The sequence below is a fragment of the Grampus griseus genome, assembly GCF_964374135.1.
Source record: "Grampus griseus genome assembly, chromosome: 4".
NCBI classification, from domain to species: Eukaryota; Metazoa; Chordata; class Mammalia; order Artiodactyla; family Delphinidae; genus Grampus; species Grampus griseus.
In genome coordinates this window covers 83230598-83240810 of record NC_138997.1, presented here as the reverse complement: position 1 = coordinate 83240810, position 10213 = coordinate 83230598, and positions in this window count along the sequence as shown.

Here is a 10213-nt window from a genome sequence, read left to right as displayed (position 1 = left end):
TAATTTTCCCAGGCTGCTTCTGCGTAAAGTTACATTCGATGGGCCCGGGAATCTATTTACCAAGGCCCGTGCTGATTAGGCTGAATGCATTATATCGGATCCTCCTTCACGTCTCTGTGAGGAGGGGATTAATATTCCCGTTTTCTAATTGAGGAGTCTGCGGGGCAGAACAACTTGCCCAAGCAGACACAGCTTTAAGCGGTGGAGGTGATTTTCCATTTAGATCTGAACTAACACAGCCTCCTCATTGATTTTTTAAATTCCCTTTTCTTGTCTCCACGCTCCCCCCCCCCCGCCCCCACCTCCGAGGGAAGGGATAACCCTGCCCTAGTCCTTCTGGCACCTGAGATTGTTAGATCCGGGAAAGACATTTCCCCTTGGACTTGGACCTTGACACTCTGCCCTTGGAAGTAAAAATAAGACAGCAAGAAAATACAGGAATCCAAAAAGAAAAACCCTTGTGCGCCCCAGAATACCTAAGTGTCCATAAAATCCACTTGTCTGCTGGTGAGTTCAAGGGCCAGCTCCTTATTTTTTAGTTAACATCTTTTTACAGGCTGTGCCTGAAACTGTCTCCCTGAAAAGATGAAATGTCCTTATCTTTCCCCTAGACCTGTTGATGGAAGTAAAGCAATTAGGGAAAGCTCTGAGCTTATTATGAAAATGAAATAACTGGTGAAGTCTGAAGTGTGGGAGGTTTCCCAGGAGCCCAGGCCCTAGGGAGGCCTCATCTTCACCAAAACACCTGCCCATCAAAAAGCACCCTCCTGCCCCTGGGGAGACTCTGAGACAGCTGTGGCAAGCATGCTCCAGAGACACCAAATCTCCAGTTTCTTTTAAACTACATACTTTATAGCAAGCCCTAGTTCCACCGGGAAAGTTTTCTTGACATTTTCCAAACCTTGAGAATTGTCTTCTTTTTTAATTCCTGTAGAATTTTATTTTTGTGGCTCTTTCTTGACTTTATGTTAAGTCCATAGTCGTTGTGTTTTTTTTATTTTTTTCCTCTCCCTCAGAGTTCTCACATACTTGTCATTTATTTTTATCTTTGTAAGCCATCTTAAATCCTTTTCTGAACAAGGTGGGTTATAAATAAACGAAAATTCTTACATCAGTTATGGTATGTCTCAGAACGTCAAGCATCGTTACTTGAATACTGAGTCCTCAAGTTACTTCTCTTGGTAGATTTTATAAAATAACTGAGAATTTGTGCCTCTTTGCAGCAATATCTTAGTTCCTTGATTATTATTCTGTCATTTATTGTTTGAAAATTCTATTGAACATTTACTTTTTAATAGTTTGAAAATACAGTGGTTAGCAAATACAATACGACCCCTAGATTTACAGTCTTCTCTGAGGGGAAATAAAGTTAAGCACTGTAAGGCACACCAATGATTTAATAATAGCTCTGGGAAGTGAAAGAAAAACAATGCTCCCTCATTGAAAGTATACATTGGTTATAAGAAGTATGCTGATCTTAAGAACCTTCATATATGAAGGAAAATAAAAGACGTCTGAGGCACTAATCATACCAGGTTCTAGCCAAACACCTAAGATATATGTTGTATATGTTGTACAACAACTCCATGAGTTGGAATTCTTTTTCCAGTTTTATAAACATAGGCTTAATTGAGACTTAAAGAGATTAAGTAGTAAATAGTGGATAAATTGAACACATCTAGGCTGTATTCATAGGCTATACATTATTTATTTAGCAGCCCTCAGGGTGAGGCATTCAGGCAGAAAAGGAGGCAGGAAAAATATCTTTATAAGAATTGATGTGTGGAAATCTGTTTACTGCCAAGGCCACTGGAGTATATAGTCCCAGTTAATTTCCACCTATTTATTTATTCCAAATATGTATTTGGAACATATATTTTTATTTCTGGATTTATTCAAAAATGACCCACTCCAACCCTTATTTCCTCCATTTTTAGTGAGAGAGCACGGATACCTCTGTCCTTGTCAAATTATGTCTTTGCTCTGCCCATCTCTCCTACTTAGAATGCACTCTGCTTCTGAAAGAGGCAATTTGAGAGAGTGAAAACCATCCTCTCCTCCCCCTCTCCGTCCTTTTTCTCCTTCCCTTTCTCCTTACATCATCAAGGTGAACACCCATAGAGCATTTATGTGCCAGTTGCTATTCCCAGCAATTTACTTGTAAAAGCTCATTTAATAATCTCAGCAGCTCCTTGAAAAGATAGAGTTATTATCCCCACCAGGAGAAACTTAGGAAAAAGATGTTGCATGATTTACACCAAATATTCCATAAAACAGAGAGAATTCCAACCCAGTCTTCTCCAGGAACCATCCTCTGCACTGGATTGCCTATTAGGGAAAGCACACAGTGCTGGAATTGCAAAGGTCTGTGCTCAAAACGAAGCCTGATCAGTAGGTTGTGACATTTTGAGCAAATTCAACTTATCTGAGCCTCAAGTTCCCCATCTGTACACTGGGAATAATAATACCTGTGAGAATTTAATGTGATTACATATCTAAGGCACCTAGAAAATAGTAGTCTCTCAATACATCTAATTCTATTTTCTTTTGTCCAATTATTCTTCAAAACTAGGTTCAAATCCCACCTCCCTCTCAAGCCTTTCCAAATCTCTGACACCCAGAATTATTACAGAACAGAATTTAAAGTAATCCCTCTATTTTTCTATAAAGGAAAATACAATATTACTTTTGCCAAACATAAAATTTTAGGAATGTAGATAAAATAGGCATATGTCTACTTATAATATTTAATTCATCATTTTAGATAAACTATTCATAAAAGTAAAATTATATATCAATGTGTAAATACTGCCTTTTCCATGCATATTTTATAAAATAATTTTATTCAAATTTTAACTTGCAACTTTGACATCAATGACTTCATTGGAGCCTCACTTTGAATCACAGGTGTTTTGTTTTGTTTTCAGAGTATATTATTTTCACTTGTCTAAATTTTTGAAGGTACCTAATTTGCTGAAACCTTTTACGATTCTGTCATTAGGAATTTTATTACAAACCACAAGTTCCTGCTTGCTTTATATTAAGAAGTTGTTTTTTTCTCATTCATCCCAAATATGTACACTAACGATTCACCAATTTTTTTACTGGTTTTTAAAAGGATGCTTGCAGTAACATGGTACACTTAAAATTGTGAGGTCATACCCCATAAATAATTGCTTAATCAGTTTTAAATATCTTCACCTCCTTTTAACCAATTTCATCAGATGGCTTCTGTATGTATCCTAAACTAGGATTGATTGAGGATGTTTTAGGCTACACTCCCCACTCCCACGGTTCTGTAGTTTGCAGTTCAGATTGATGTACAATAATTACAGGCAGGTAGAGATCCTATGATACACAGGTTCTATGTTCCGGGCACTGTTACACTTTATGAACTCAATTCTCTCAACAGGGCTGACAGGTAGATACTATCATTATCTCTTTTTTTAGCCAGTGAGGAAACCAAGACATAGAAAGATTATTCCATCAAAGAACTCACAAGTAGTAAATAAGGAAGAAAGGATTTGAACTCAGTTAATGTAGATTCAAAGCCTATGCCTTAAGCATTCTGCTATGTTGCCTCAGAGAAGACTTTTAAAGTTTTGACCATAAGGACCTTTTTTCTGATGCCTAATTTTGGGGGGAAAATGATGTACAGTATATTCAGGCACATACAACACTCTCTCTTGGATTTTCCCATTACCTTTTCTTTTTACTGCTATTGGAGCACTTTGTCAGTGGGCTTTGCATTATGGATATTGAGACATTTTTCTTATTACTAAATATTTGTATAACTGAAGTACTATTACCTCTAATATAGTATTGTTGTCAGTCTGCCTTGCATTATGGATACCTGGAATCTTATATTTGAATTCTCTGAAGTACTTACCATAAGGCCTTAGATAAATGTTTGCTTTATTAAACTGAAATGCTATATATTCATTAGGTTGACTCTTTTCAGTACTTTGTTACAAGTTTTAAGAGTTGCTTTGAAAGTTTTTTCTTAACTCTTTCTCACCACAAGGGAATAGCTTATTGTAAGGTAGACAAAAGAGCAGTGTAAAATATTCAATCAATTCAATTATTGACTAAAAGTTGATGGTATTGTGGAAATAATTTATTTTAAAATATAAGTTTTTCAGAAACCACTAATAATATCAAGAAAAAAGTGAACACAAATTTTCCTATGAAACTAATATTTCAGGAACTCATTTAGGCTCTAGGGATTAGAGTATTTCACTGATACAGATACACATATTTTAACACTTTACTACTTCTGAAATGGAAATTCATCTTAAAATGAATTGCTGTTGACCAGGCAGCCGTCATAGCATAGTTGTCATTGCCTACATGTTCATGTACTTGATCATAGATGTTTATGTTGTCAACACTTCATTGAAGTTACTCGCACTGACAGTGCTACACATGTTGAGTCTGTCATTTGAAATGTCTTCAAAAAGATTATACTAGATTTCTTTGCAGAAAGGCAAAGAAACAGGGCTGTGTAAGATTTGATAAAAATCTATGTCTAAATAATTCTCAAAGAGCATTTTCATATGTATACATAATAAAAATTCTAAACGAATAGTGTTATATCATAGTTTAATAGTGAATTTTTTTTCTCATAGTATAGAAAATAATCATGTATCCAAAAGTAGATTGCATTTCAGAGTTGTGAACACCCAGTAGTTTCCACCTCTGCTAACATAAAAATCTAATTTTATTTTTATACGGAAAAAAGTTTCTTAAGGAAAACTCAGTGTTAAGAGAAGTTCAGGGCTTCCCTGGTGGCGCGGTGGTTGAGAGTCCGCCTGCCGATGCAGGGGACACGGGTTCGTGCCCCGGTCCGGGAAGATCCTACATGCCGCGGAGCGGCTGGGCCTGTGAGCCATGGTCGCTGAGCCTGCGTGTCCGGAGCCTGTGCTCTGCAACGGGAGAGGCTGCAACAGCGAGAGGCCCGCGTACAGCAAAAAAAAAAAAAAAAAAAAAAAAAAAAAAAAGAGATGTCCAGAAATCCTAACTATCACTCAGTGGATTTGCACATGAAATACATCAGCTGAGTGTAACATCATTGCTTTCACTTTGTTGTGTCAATCTTTCTCAAGTATTTCTAAAATTGAGTTACTAAATACATCACAAAATTCCATTTCTTTCTGCTATAGCTTGAAAATACTATATCGTTTCATTTTTTTTCCTTTGGCTAAAAATGCTGCCCTTAAAATAAATAAATAATATAAATAAGATAATAAACCTTGAGAGTTCTTCTGACATCAAGGAAAAAAGAAGTGGGGAGGGATTCAGAGAAGCAAAGTAGAGAAGTAGAAGTACACAAGCAACAGCTAGAAATAGATCCCTTATAAAATAATGAAATTTAACTGTTACAAGACCAATTTGAAAAGCACGGACTAATATTCATGTAAAAGGTAAATGAAAAACAAGAAAAGGATTGATAAAACCTCACCACAAGGACAACTACCATAAAAGCAGAGGTCACAAACTAGCTGCCCACGGGCAGCATGAAGTCTGAGTATCTTTCTGACTACATAGAGTTTAGCAATTTTTAATTAGTTTCTCAGATTTAGAAGATTTTACATTAAAATATGGATTTTCAGCTTCTTTTGAAAAATCAGAATGTCTGATAACACTGAATTCACATTCCCACAAAGCAAGTGTGAACAGATTGGAAAACTGACTGCCGTTTTTGGACACGAATACACTCTGTAATTTATTATAGTCTCTCCTCACCCTAGTTCTGCTTGCTTAAAACTTAGGCGCTGTAGAAGATGCGACTATGGGATATTGCCTGAAATCCTGACCAGTGAAAGACCAGCTATATGAGCGACCCTCGGAGGCAAACTTATGGATTTCTGAAGTGGAAGTCTTAGAAATACAGAGCCCAGATCAAAAGTCAATAACCTACACATCAATAATGTTTTATCAGCAAAAGCACTAACCGGTGTGATCATCAGAATAGCTAGCATCTACTGAGCTCTTAAAATAAGTCAAATAACATGTTAAACACTTTGCAACTATTATTCATTCAACAAATTTTTGTATTTATTATAAGATGTGATGAGTCACAGAGATGCAGAGATAAAGTAGACCTACTTCACTATCTTTCTGGAGGTTACAGTATGATAACAGAGGCAGATATTACCCAAAGATCATACAAATATATATAGTATAATGTATGTATACATATATATATAACTTATAGTACAGTACACTACATGTGTAGTATACATATACATAGGTATATATATTACATATCTTACTAGTATATCTATGAATTTATATACTGTATTTATATATTTACATGTGTATACAATCTATACATGTATGATTTTCTTTAAACCATATGAATTTGCTGATATTTGTCTGTATTTAACTTCAGAAATGGTCATTGCCTATGGTTCAAATTAATACATTTTAACTGAGAAGGCAGGCACTGCTTTCCCCTATTCCCAGGCTTTCCTTCTTGTGTAGTGAGTTTCTAACCCTCTTAGTTCCCTACCTCCACCCACATACACACCCTGCCCTGCGATCGTGTAGTGACTTATTTATTTGCTGTTTTTCGAAGGGGGAAATGGCCACATGAGCCCTGCTCTTTCATTCCCTCTTTCTCACAGGGAGCCAGAATTCTGTGTTGCTCTTCCAAGCTGTAAAACCTGTGGGAGGTTTGAATGTATCCATAGCTTCCAGAGCCTGGCATGTTGTCAAAAGCTAAGAAGAGTAATGTTTGATTCCTTCTCTGCCTGATTTCTGTCTATCTTTCCATTCATTTCAAACAAAGTACCCCAACATTTGTTGTTTTAGGAACGAATGAGATTCTATGCAAGAGAATAATAAGGGGAAGGAATGGTTTTGTATGGTAAATCAGAAGATTCTTCTTTACAAGCGATGTTTAAACTGAGAAGTACAGGCTGAGTGGGAGTGAGCTTGTGTGCTGTGCATGTGAGTGGGAGGACAGAGGTGTGTTCTAGGCAAAGAAGAACATTTGTAAAACCTCAGAGTTAGCCAAAATCAGGAATTTTTGAGGAACTGAAAGAGGGTCTTTCAACTAGACAGTGAAGAAAGGACAAGATGAAGTTGAAGGAACAGGCAGGTACATTATGTACAATGGTATAGGCCACGTCCAGATTTGGGGATTTTATCAGAAGGTTGATTAGAAGGCATCAAAGGGATTGAAGCAGGAGAGAATGTAATCATTTCCTTATCTTACGTAATCTTCAAAATAACCCCTTGATGGAATGTATTATTATTATGCTCTTACATCAGCTGTATAAACTGAGATGCAGAGAGCTTAAGTTGCAAATGTATTATATGATAGCTAGCACATTCGCATGATTCCAGGGACCATGCTTTTTTTTTTTTTTTCCTAATGCAGCCTCCCCATGTTTAGAGAACTGCCTTGTTCAGAACCATGGTAGAGGGATGACGTGAAGAGCCAAGTCTCCTGAAGAGGTGAAAACAATGCTTCGTAAGAAAAGCCAAAGTGAAAAAAGAGTCTTTTCAGTAAAACAGACTTCTAACAGGGACCATCCTTTTAATCACTCTTCTATTCCACCTATCTAAAAGAAGTACACAGTCTAATCTGTAGATATTTCAAGGGTATATGTCTATTTGTAGACTGCAACTTACAAATAATAGATACGACTGAGTCACAGCTTTCTGAGGGATTTACAAAAACTATTTGATACTTGTTATTTGATATCTCTGTGTTTAGGGACAATAAAATGGACAATCAAGTCGATTCATCCTTCTTGTTTCTACAGTAGAATCCCAATGTTAGGGAAAAATTAAGTTTTTAACTATGAGGTGCCTCTTTTGTGTTATATAAACAAATTTAATAATTTTCCCCAAACCAGGTAATTAAAAATAGATTGGCTAAAGGGGAACAGAGGTTAAAAATGTCCCAGCCCTTCATAAAAAAAGTTTTGGTAGATTTGAGAATGAAGCTGCTAACCACTTTACTCTCTCTGTCTCTAACAGTGCCAGACATGGACTCATGAGTTAAAAGTTCTTTCACCATTGACCTCAGTTTGTACATTGCTTACTAAAACTTCCGTGCCATCCACGTCTGTTGTTCTTACTTTAGAAAACAAAGATCCATATATCCTGTTTATCTGTCTGAAAAGGTAGTGTTCTCAGTTTCTTTAAAACACATTTTTACAAAAGATATCTATCTGCCATTTGATCATTTTCTATGTGTGAAATATGACATACCATCTCACTTATGCGCCACAGCAGGTGCACAGACCTTCAAAGACACAACTCTCAGGTTTGCATTTCCTTCACTCCACACGGTTTCTGTTGCATCCTGTGTAATGGTTTTATATTTTTTCCTGTGGAAACACTCATACGCACACTACTGCAACTTCAGCCTGGTTTAGCAATCAGAATACATTGTGTCTACCCAGTACATTTTGCAAGCCTATAAAGGAGACTGTGGCAGTCATGCTTGAATAAACTTTGCTTTCTTTCACTTGTAAAGGAACTACTGCTCATGCATTCATTCAGCCACGAATGCTTGGCTTTTTCATTACAGTTACTAGGACACTATAAAAGGAAGGTTTCTTGGTTTTTTATTCATCTTCAGAAAAACAAGAAAATAAAACAGCACTGGATGCAGTCACTTGCCTTGGGTAGGGACAATTTTTTGCCCTGGGTAGGGACAATTTTTTACTAAAGTAATATAAAAAAAAAAAAGACACCAAGTTAATTCATTAGATTAGCTTCAGAAGTGCAGAGTGCACTTTTAAATTAAAAAAAAAAAATTATACAATCCTCAGATAGGTAAATATTTTATCGAACCAGCTGAATTCAACAGGGAACACTAAATACAAAGAACTTTAGTCTTTCTTCCATTGTCCCTTTCAAACTGTGCTTTTGGACTTACTCTTCTACTGCCCCTGAATGAAATATGAAAATCCTTAGATTTTATTAACTGTGTCTATGACAAGAACAGTCTAGTGTATGTAATAAAAAAGTCCAGTCTCATCTAACATAACAGACTAATTCCAGTATTATTCATTCAATATAAAACGTACTGTCAGGCTTCCCTGGTGGTGCAGTGGTTGAGAGTCCGCCTGCCGATGTAAGGGACACGGGTTCGTGCCCTGGTCCGGGAAGATCCCACATGCCGCGGAGCGGCTGGGCCCGTGAGCCATGGCCGCTGAGCCTGCGCGTCCAGAGCCTGTGCTCCGCAACGGGAGAGGCCACAACAGTGAGAGGCCCGCGTACTGCAGAAAAAAAAAGTACTGTCCTCGGTCAACACTCCCTTTCCCACAAGTTTGCTTCAGGTTTGGAAGCCTTCCTTGGGGTGGTGGATAGGATCGGAAGGGTAGACTTTTTTCCCTTACTTCACTAGCTGCTGCATCAGACCCCTCAAGGTTCACATCAATGGGAAAAGGAGATGGAGAGGAAAGGTTATCTCTTAAATGATAGGTGCAGCTGTAATTTTCTGGCTCTCTCTCTCTCCTAGCTCTTGCCAACTCTGTCCCCACTTCACTCCTTGCCCCTCAACCACTGCTGGAGTCTGGACTCCACCTGCTGCTCCTGAGATGTTGGAAGTTCTTCCTCTCAGCCAATGGCTTTTGACACCCTCTCCTCAGTCCCTTTTGGGGACTGAGTATCCACCTCAAACTTCTCTCAGACATTCCACAGCCTTCAGCAAGGTTCATAGATAGCTGACATTTACTGCAGATGTGTGGACTGTTGTTCTACCTTCTTCAAAGCTGAAACTGAAACTACATTATGTACTACAATTAACATGACGAGAATAGTGGATAAGAGCCTATGGCCAATTATATCATTTGGTAGAACAATGACAAAAGGAACATGCTACTACATCAACAAGGCTGGGTTCTTGCATTTTTGCAGGAGTGCGTGCATGTGAGCATGTGTGGGTGGTCATATTTATTAAATATTACCTATATGTATTAATATTGGAGTCATATTTATCAACCCACAGGCAAGCTCAGTATAAAAACCCTCTCAATCCTCACACCAACTCTATGAATCAGATTCCACTATTAGCCTCATTTTATAGATGAGGTACTTAGGGGTTTAAGAGTTTAAGTAACTTACTCAAAGTCACACACTTTGAAAAAGTTACAGCTGAAGTGCAAGCTTAGTATCACTGTCAGATGTATAGGCCTAGCTCACTGTAATTACTACATCGGGCCACCTCCCCTTGGGCCTAGATTATTAT